Below are 9,132 nucleotides of genomic sequence, written 5' to 3'. Positions count from 1 at the left end.
TATCCTGCAGTCAATAGCAATTTCTCCTTAAATACGTAGTAAACGAGTATTTATTTATTTATTTTTTTGTAAATTGTAACGACTGTGTCATGTGATAGTGGAACGAATTGCATCTTGGGATACTTTTCCAGCTAAGCCTTCCCAAGTATCCAGCCGATGTATCCTTGGTTTAAGCTAGCTGACAAAACTCACAACCGGTAAGCCGTACGTTCTTGTTTTATTCGTACTTGATTTGGAACAGTATTTGTTCGGGCCGCGACTGATGACGTTTCACGAGATCACAAGGACGTAAGAACGGACAAGAACGAGAAACGGCTAATTGGTAGCACAAAGCCTGGTAAAAGCCCCCAAAAAGTTGAACACACTCCCTAACTGTAAGTATCAAGAGTTTTCCTTATATTTTTAATGATACTTGCCATATTAATTCAAAATAAAATGACCCAATGAGGTTTGTTGGAAAACCTTGAATCTCCTTTCAGTAGACAAGAGACACACTGTGATAAAATGATGGGATACAATAAGATTGAAACTTGCACGCAATGACAAAATACTACCTGATGGCTCTTAAAGAAGTGTCAACCTATTCTATTTCTCCTTATCCATTTATTATCTGCCTCATGCAACTGGCGCACCCCAAACCACACACAGCAAGTGATAATAACAGTATCAGTGGGAGAGGGAGGATCAAGGTCTACCTTACCCTCACACAAAAACAAAAATGATGTGACATAATTAATATAGAGTTCATCTTAGAAGTGCACAGGTATATATTTTTAAGGTGAGATGTGGTGGAGGCCATCCTTGCTGACTTTAGGCAAGAGCAAAAAGCTAAACAATGCCAACAATTTAAACATGAAAATTCATTTTGAGCAAACTGAAATTCTTGGACATACATTATGTACTGTCAAAAGCTAAAGGTCCATCATCTCCTTGGAGCAACTCCTGCTTCATTATCTCCTCCCACCTCCTTGATTGAGGGCAGATCTATCTGAGGTAAACAAAGGGCCTTATCCAGGCCTCCTCAAGGCTTTCCCCTCCTCCACCTCTCCCAGTGTCCTTCTTTTCATGCCCGCTGAGGAATGCCCGAGCATCCCTGACAGCAAACACACATTCCCAAAACTACGTGCGCTCACGCCCTACTCAGGTATGTAAATGAACCCTTTTTTACCCTTCTCGTCTGCCCCACGGGACAACGTTGGGCACACCTGCTCAATATCATGTAAGAGATGTTTTGTAAAGCTAATGTTTTTGAGACGAGAGGTTATTAACTTTCCAGCTCAGTTTTAGCTGCCAGGTGGAAACCTTGTACAACAAAATATGGTCAATTTGATCTTTTTTTCCCCTCACAAATGAATTCTATTGACCTGTCACCACGTCATCTGGTATTACTGTATGTATTAACTAATTTAAAGTGTAGAAAATGAGAACCAATCTTGGACACTTGCAGTTTCATAAGTAATGCCTTTTCATCACTATGTGGGAGGCGCGCAGCATTATGTCAATTGAAGTTGAAAACAATGTTTTTTTTAGAGGAGCGAAAATAGTTTTGTTATTAGTGTGACGATATGATGATGTGTGTGCAAAATCAAGCAAGATGGCGTTACTTTTTGATTTTCTGAAGACCGTATGCTTTTTATGCTGTAGAAATGCAATGAGTCATGCTTTTACCTTTTCAGCTTAATGTGAAAAGGACAAAATATTACTCACACAAATGTTGTTCACTTAATAACTTTCTAACGGTGTCAATCAAAAGGAGTGTTATCTCAACTTGTTGATAGAGAGGTACACAAAATAAATGAAATGTTGAATATTGATTAAAATGTACCTTTTATTTACAGTTGTTATGACCTAAACATGAAAAAAAAATTACAATTGTGTGGAACATGAAAAAATATTTTTCCTTTTCTTAAATATTAGGCTAATAATGCTGATTTTGCTAGGTCTGATTTTTCTTAGTGAAAAGATATGCAACTATTTATGTTGTTTTTTTATATTTTAATTTTGTTAAACAAACTTAGCATTAGATGAATTTACAATAGTGTGGAACTGGTGGACAATATATATATATTTTTAAATCAAACCTTCATTTATTGCATTAAAGATATTTTTGTATTAAACTACAAGCAAACTAATTTAGTTTGACACGGTCAAATTGCTATTGATTTAACACTTTTTTATTTTTTATTGTTGTGGTCAGCATTTCATTGATTTGATTGTTTTCGAGTAGGCTCATGATATCACCCTCCACCACTAAAGTCATCGTTTTTGGGGGGAGAGATGGCACAGCTATTTAGTAATGCTCTTTGCCCATAGAGGTGTCACATGCTAAATGACCCTGAACGGGGGTTGCTGAGACACAATAGTCCTGGTGCCGATTGCCCTACCCAGCCCTGCCCCCCACCCGAGCCCTTCGCTCCCCTAATGTCAACGCCAAACCAATATAATAATAGGCTAAAGTGGATTGGTGGTTTTGGGGGTAGGGGTACGCAGTGGACGGACCATGCCGGATCGTTGCTAGTTGGGGAGAAACGTGTGAGGAAATGTTAAAAGTAACCCCCTCTCGCTTTTCTTATCCCAGTGGGCCTTGTGAGCATGAGTGGAATTCACCAGGCTTTCTGCCCAGGTGGGTCCAGACTTGCCTCTGCTTGTCTCGGATGGCTCGCTATCATCTGAGGAATGTGGACGAGGGATGCCTGGCCGCAGAGATGGACAATGTCTGCTCGGAAAGGGTACGCGCACACACGTACACACACACACACACACACACACACACACACACACACACACACACACACACACACACACACACACACACACACACACACACACACACACACACACACACACACACACACACACACACACACACACACACACACACACACACACAGCCATTTGCAGGGGGCCTACACCCATCTTTATCTCCAATGCCAGATGACCTCCTCCTTTGTGCTGATATTGGGCAGACGGGCCCTGGCCTTGTCTTTCTCACTGGCTTTGTGTTACTCTTTGACATGCTGAGTTTCTTTCATTTGGTTGAGAATTGTTTTGGAATGGTGGCAACACCTGATTGTCTGGTACAGTAAACATGAACACTTAACAAAAAAAATGGGGGTACTGTGATCCATATTGAAGATTCAACCTTTGGACCCATTCAATAAAAATAAACGATATACAAATTAAATAGATCTACAGTGCAATGGCAAAAATATATATTGTTTTACTTTTACAGAAAGGACAGTGAACTGGTAACACTGGTTGGTCAACAACAAAAAATTATTTCTTTTAATTATATATTATAATATTATTATATTTCTTATGATATTTTCTAGGTGATTTTGGGCTGCTGCTCTTATTCAGACTGAGAGAAATGACATGATTAGGCAGTTAGCCTTATTTTGATAAGTACGTCTATTTTAGGTGAAGTTGGACAATCCTTGAAATTTGGGGTTACCTCTTCATTGGAAAATATCATGAATGCCACACAAATTAATTTATTCCCTTCTCTCTCTTGCTTTATTTAAGAAAATAATCATAGGGTAAAATGGCCCCAGGCAGCAATATTTTATTAGTCCGAAGTTGCTGTTAAAGTAAAGATCCTACAAACAAGATGGAAAGGCCCTCCTTGCGAGACCCCCACATATTTTTACATTTCAAACACGTGTACATATATACCTCTAAGGATTTGACACACATCAATAATTTACAATAGATTGAATTAATGCCAGTCACTGATGGTGGTTCATTTGCAGGCAATGCGGGTTCAGTTCCCGGTGAAAGCATGAATGTGACACTGAGTGGTTGTCTATCTCGACATCTTCCCTGTGAATGACTTGCGACCAATCCGGGTGCACCCCCAAAGTCAGCTCGGATAGACTCCGACTTCCCATGACCCTGAAGTGCATAAACTGTATAGAAAATGGATAAATGGACGACTTAATGCCTGCAAACACTTTTTGAGAGCCCTCTCATCCTTGTTCCAGCCCTTCACCTTGTGGGGGCCGCTCCCTCCATCCACTTAGTTAACCGTCTTCTTCGTCTCCTCCTCGGGGAGGAGTGCAGCGTGTCGGCCCAGCGGGTGTCTCCGTACTAAAGTGCAGCCCTGCAGGCGATGTATATATATCTCCATTTGTGTTGCATTGCATTGATTTTTCTTTGGCTGTGCGAGTGTGCGCACACGTACAGATGACAACACTTTTGCTTCAACCCCCCCCAACCCCCGTCTCATTATTCAACACACACAGATCCTTCTCCCGAATACGCGGCGGTACAAGGATTCGCTACCTCCTTCATCAATAAGCCATCAGTATTGATGGACGGCCGAGTACACTCGCAGCATCAATAGCTGATCTAATATTCGGGAGGGGGTGTCCAAGGCCTGTGTGGCAGGTAAAGACATGAAGGCAGGGCAAGGCTGACTGAACTGTTTAAGATAGTTTCTACTGTACTGCACCACCAACATGATCCCTTGAGGATTTAGGAGGAAACAAAATGTGCAACAAACAGGCTAATATGCTGCACGGGACAACACTACATGCCTTAATGTCAGAGCAGCGGTTCTCGTACTTTTTACCCCCAAAAAAGCACTGCCTAAAAAAATATGTCTGCCCCACAAGTGCCACCAATATTAGATTTCAATAGTGTAGTAGGCCGAAGTGTTCATTAAAAAAAAGATATAGGGTCAATCCTTGCATAATCGCAGCTTGGCACCCATTGATCCACCAATTCACTGATTATTTTGGAATATTTTTCTTTTTTTTAGGGGAGCTAACGCATAATGACAGTTTATCTGTGTTTTGTTTTTTTTGAATAATTTTTGGTGGTTGATAACAAAAATAAAAATTACATTTTATCAACGTATTTATAATGGGCATCAATTATACGCAAATTTTCTCTTTTCACAGTCCAGCTCAATCCCTACAAATAGCGGAGGTTCACTGAATCTAATATATTGTCAGCCTTATGCTTAATTAATACATAAGCACTACACTTGAAAATAGGAAAATGAAAAAAGCGTACTCAAAATGTATTGCACATTAGTTCAATTGGACATAGAATGTTTGAAAACAAAAAGTTCTTAAAGATGTTTCTGATCGGCACACAATATGTCGCAAATAGTGAACAATTCTTCAAAGAAGAGGCTTCAAGCAGTTTTTTTTTTGCCGCCACAGGTTATGTTTATTGTCAAACTAACCACCTTGTCTATTTAAAACTACCACATACAGTAGCTGAACTTTTCAGTCTGCTAGCTTAATGCTAATTAGCATCTGTAATGCATTGCTATAACTCTTTAAACAACATATTGAACACACACTGTGCATCAACACGTAGAAAGACAATATAGCACTGCGCAGTAATATACTCTTGATCCTCTGCAAAGAATGATTGCTATTGGTGCCGTACTGATTAGCTTGGAGGAGATGTCAAGATGTCTTAATGAACTATATCCATCTGTCTGATAGTCCTCTCAGGTGGCCAAGGCAGGCATCACAATAGCCACTCAATTGATGTAGTGTGACAAAAAATAATTAAAAAAAAGCTTAATTATTTGTTTAAATAGTTTTTTTAAATTCTATTTATTTATGTCATTACAATAAACCGCCCTTCATCACAGGTTCTAGGGTAGCGGTCCCGCTATTTCGCAGATATTTTTTTAGGGTACATTTAATGACTATTTTGGTCAATATACTCTCCTGGATATTGGATGCACTACAATTCCACTTTTGACCTCTACATGATGACACACTTATTTCGTTTTGAAAAGAAGAAAGGAAAAGAACAAACCTGTAAGTACTGTAATGTATTTTAGCACAACTGTGGTTTTTGGTGAAAATTATTGAACGTAATCCTGTTTTTTTTTTTATTATAAACTTTGGGCGTGATTTTTTAATGTATGTTGTGAAGTTAAGTTTATTTGGAAAAACGGGATTTGTTTACTGTAAATGCAAACAGTAGATGGATCGGTACACAGTTTCATGTCATTTTTTTTGTGTTATCTATTGCTGTAGCCCTTTCTCTCAATATATTCGTCTAAATGTATTAGTAAAAGTGTGTTTGAAAACCTTAGTGTCGTAAATGCTATAAAAATATGTCTATAAAGTAGGTATTTCAATATCATGGATTTCACTTATTGTGGGGGTTGTCTGGAACGCAACCACTCTGATGGAGGGGGCTCGTTGTACTTATTTATTTATTTATTAATTTTAGGGCTGGGTGGGGTGTTTGCCTGGAACGGATTAATGGCATTTGCATTAATGTCAATGGAAAAAGATCATTTGACATGTCTCATGACCAGGTGTTGCTGTTGTAGCAATGTAACACAAAGTACAGTAGACATCTATCTGTGCGCACTTTCCCAACTCTCCAGCTCCATAAATGAATCTTTTCTCTCTTTTATGTTCCCCCCCCCCCACTTCTTCAGCCTGAATTGAACCTAGATCGCTGAGTCACAGAGTGCTTGACAGAGAGAAAAGCCCAGAAAGCGAGATGAAGGAGAAAGGGGCTCGGCAGGTGGTGGGCACCGGCGCTGCTTCAGCCCGCCGACTCTTTTCAGCTGGCACACAACTGCTCGGCTGCCACTGAGGCCCTGCTTTCCATCAGAATATTCCCCCCGTCTCTTCCCCCTCTTGAAAGCATCAACGAGGAGAACAGGCTTGGGCCGGAATAATAGGATCTTTTCTTTCCGCCTCTGCCATGTGTGAGGACGCCAACAATGGGCCGGAGCGGGCGGGGAAATGATTCAAAGTGAGATTTTCACCTGCTCCCTTCCAAGCCGGGCCCTGCTCCCTTTCACTGCATGCTAATGCCAGTTCATCTTCCAAACGGCACTACTGTAAGCTCACACATACACACACTTGGATCCTTTTTTTCTCTCTTTTGTGATGGACAGTTCAGATGATTGTACTGCCAGACCCCCATTTTGGTAATCACACTCATTATCATCATTAAGCCATTTTCAGAGCTAAGAATAAATGGCCGGCTGGCTTTGTGCTACACTCTGCATTTCATGTTTCTGTTTTTTCACACACACACTCAATTAATGTTGCTATTTTCTTCTTTTTTTTTTCCTCAGCGCTAAATGAAAACCAACTTTTCAGAAAATAAAAAGTCTACACACCCCTATGCCAGGTTTATGTGATATTATTATTTTTTTGCCCAAGATCAAAACTTTTTCCACCGTTAATGTGGCCTCTAACCCATACAATACAATAGAATTTTTGAGAAGGGAAATAAAAACAACAGGAATAATGTGGTTGCACAAGTGTGCACACCCTCTTATCACTGGACATTTGAACACATGGTAAATGGAAGTCAGCACACACATCACCTTATAAGGTGCCTACGATTAACCCCAACTAAATTTTAGATGTTCGACTTTCTTCTTTTTTGCTTTCGAGCAGAAGCCTGAAGGTTTTGTGCACTGCTAATGAAGGCTCCAGTTCCAGCTGAAGAAAAACAGCCCCCAACCAAGGCTGATCTTTTTTCGCCATAATTCCAAAATGTATGTTCGGCGCAAACACAATACCGCTCATGACAATTTCTATTCCAGTCTATTTTCTAAGGTATTTCTAAGGTCGATGGGCGTGTTTCTGTCACCGTTAATTGCATCTCTAACGCAATTCAATTAACAGGAGTGTTGCATAAAGGCAAATTTACGACCGCATGTCAAAGTGGGGCGCGGGTCAAGGTGTCCTCTGCAGATGTGATCTCCTCTGTGCTGTAGTTTGTCATTCACCTGAGCTCCGCACGCACACATAAAGACATCAACAAAGATGTTTGTCTCTTCCTGAGCAATCAGGCCTGTTGGGCATGTGGCCTAAACTCATTGGGCGCTCTAATCTCCTCCCCTTTGCACTCATTTGTGTGTCCGTCTGTCTGTGTGTGTGTGTGTGTGTGTGTGTGGTTACATTTTCAATTCTCCCCGGTGCTGAGTGAATTAAAAGGTGCCCCTAATTTATCATTCACAGCTTCACTTTAATTGTTAATCAGCGTCTGTATATAATCCCAATGAAACACTCGCCTGGCAGCCCCAGGAAAAGCAGCCATTAAATTACCGTTCCTGTAATAGCTCATTTAATAACACCAGTTATTAAACGGTGGGGGACGTTAAACAAAGCGGCAAGAAATGCGGACATGTGCATTCTTGATAAGACTTGTGCACATAAATAAAAGGCTTCTTTGGAGGACGAAATGCTTTACATGGAATCCACTCAGCACTTTAAATGTGACACATTCAAAACTCTGTGTGGCTTCGTTTGTTTATTCTTCTCATAGGCGCTTTTAAATTTGCCCCGCGAATAGCTACACTCACCCGCTGAGACGGCACCATTGAAATTAACCCCCCAAAAAAGATAACTAGAAATGCATGGGTGTAGCAGCCAACCAATTGACATCCTCCATTTTTTATAATGTAAAAGTTGTTGATAACAATTATGTATGCAACTGTATCTTTTATTTTATTTAATTATTTTAAATAATTTACATTTCTTACTTTATTTATTTATTTATTTATTTGGGAGTGTTTGTGGGGTAGATTAGTTAAATAATAATAATAAAAAAGTATTTCTAAATGTGACTGCATTTAGATATGTAAAAAGATCAGTAATTAGTAAAGTTATACTACATTCTCCAGTCAAAATGGCTTTACTTAACGCTCTTTCTCAACCTTCTTTTCCTTGATCTGATCTTTTCGTCCCTCTCTGTGCCCCATCAAATGTCACTTTTACAAACTTTCCACATGTCCTACAGTCTTAAATTTTCAAAGACAAAAGAGGAATGAGGCAGCGGTGTCAGAGGTCACGGAGGGAAGCTCCCTCGCGACACAGCCAACACCCTTTTTGCCTTGAAGCCATCGGAGTGCATTGTGGGAAATAGGTCATTGGCAGCCTCGCCCTTAGGAAGAGTTTGTTTGCACAGTCCTTCATAAGCATATATGATGTACATGTCCAAAGAGCTTGCCATTCATTCACATTCTAATGTTATTTATATCGCATAGATACTGTATTTTGTTTTTAAACCCTTGAGTTATTGTTCTTTTCCCTCTGTTCTCTGATTGGTGAGAAAAAAATGACAAGCTTCTAGTGCCTTATAGTCATCTAATGTCTCAAAAGTGCTCATGCGTGTTTTGGGCCT

General features: G+C 40.0%; 1 long non-coding RNA gene across 1 annotated transcript; it reads left to right on the top strand.

Annotated features, from left to right (window-relative positions):
* The first annotated feature begins 76 nt into the window (after positions 1-76).
* LOC147173548 (uncharacterized) lies at positions 77-7,002 on the top strand. Its single transcript, XR_015094866.1, has 3 exons — positions 77-374; positions 2,579-2,729; positions 6,422-7,002. It is a non-coding gene; the product is annotated as an uncharacterized LOC147173548 (long non-coding RNA).
* Positions 7,003-9,132: the final 2,130 nt, after the last annotated feature.

This window comes from Leptonotus elevatus, chromosome 5 (assembly GCF_054856555.1).
Source record: "Leptonotus elevatus isolate MCC_2025b chromosome 5, RoL_Lele_1.0, whole genome shotgun sequence".
Lineage (NCBI taxonomy): Eukaryota > Metazoa > Chordata > Actinopteri > Syngnathiformes > Syngnathidae > Leptonotus > Leptonotus elevatus.
Note: the sequence above shows the minus strand (reverse complement) of the source record. Positions and strands in the feature narration are given on the sequence as shown.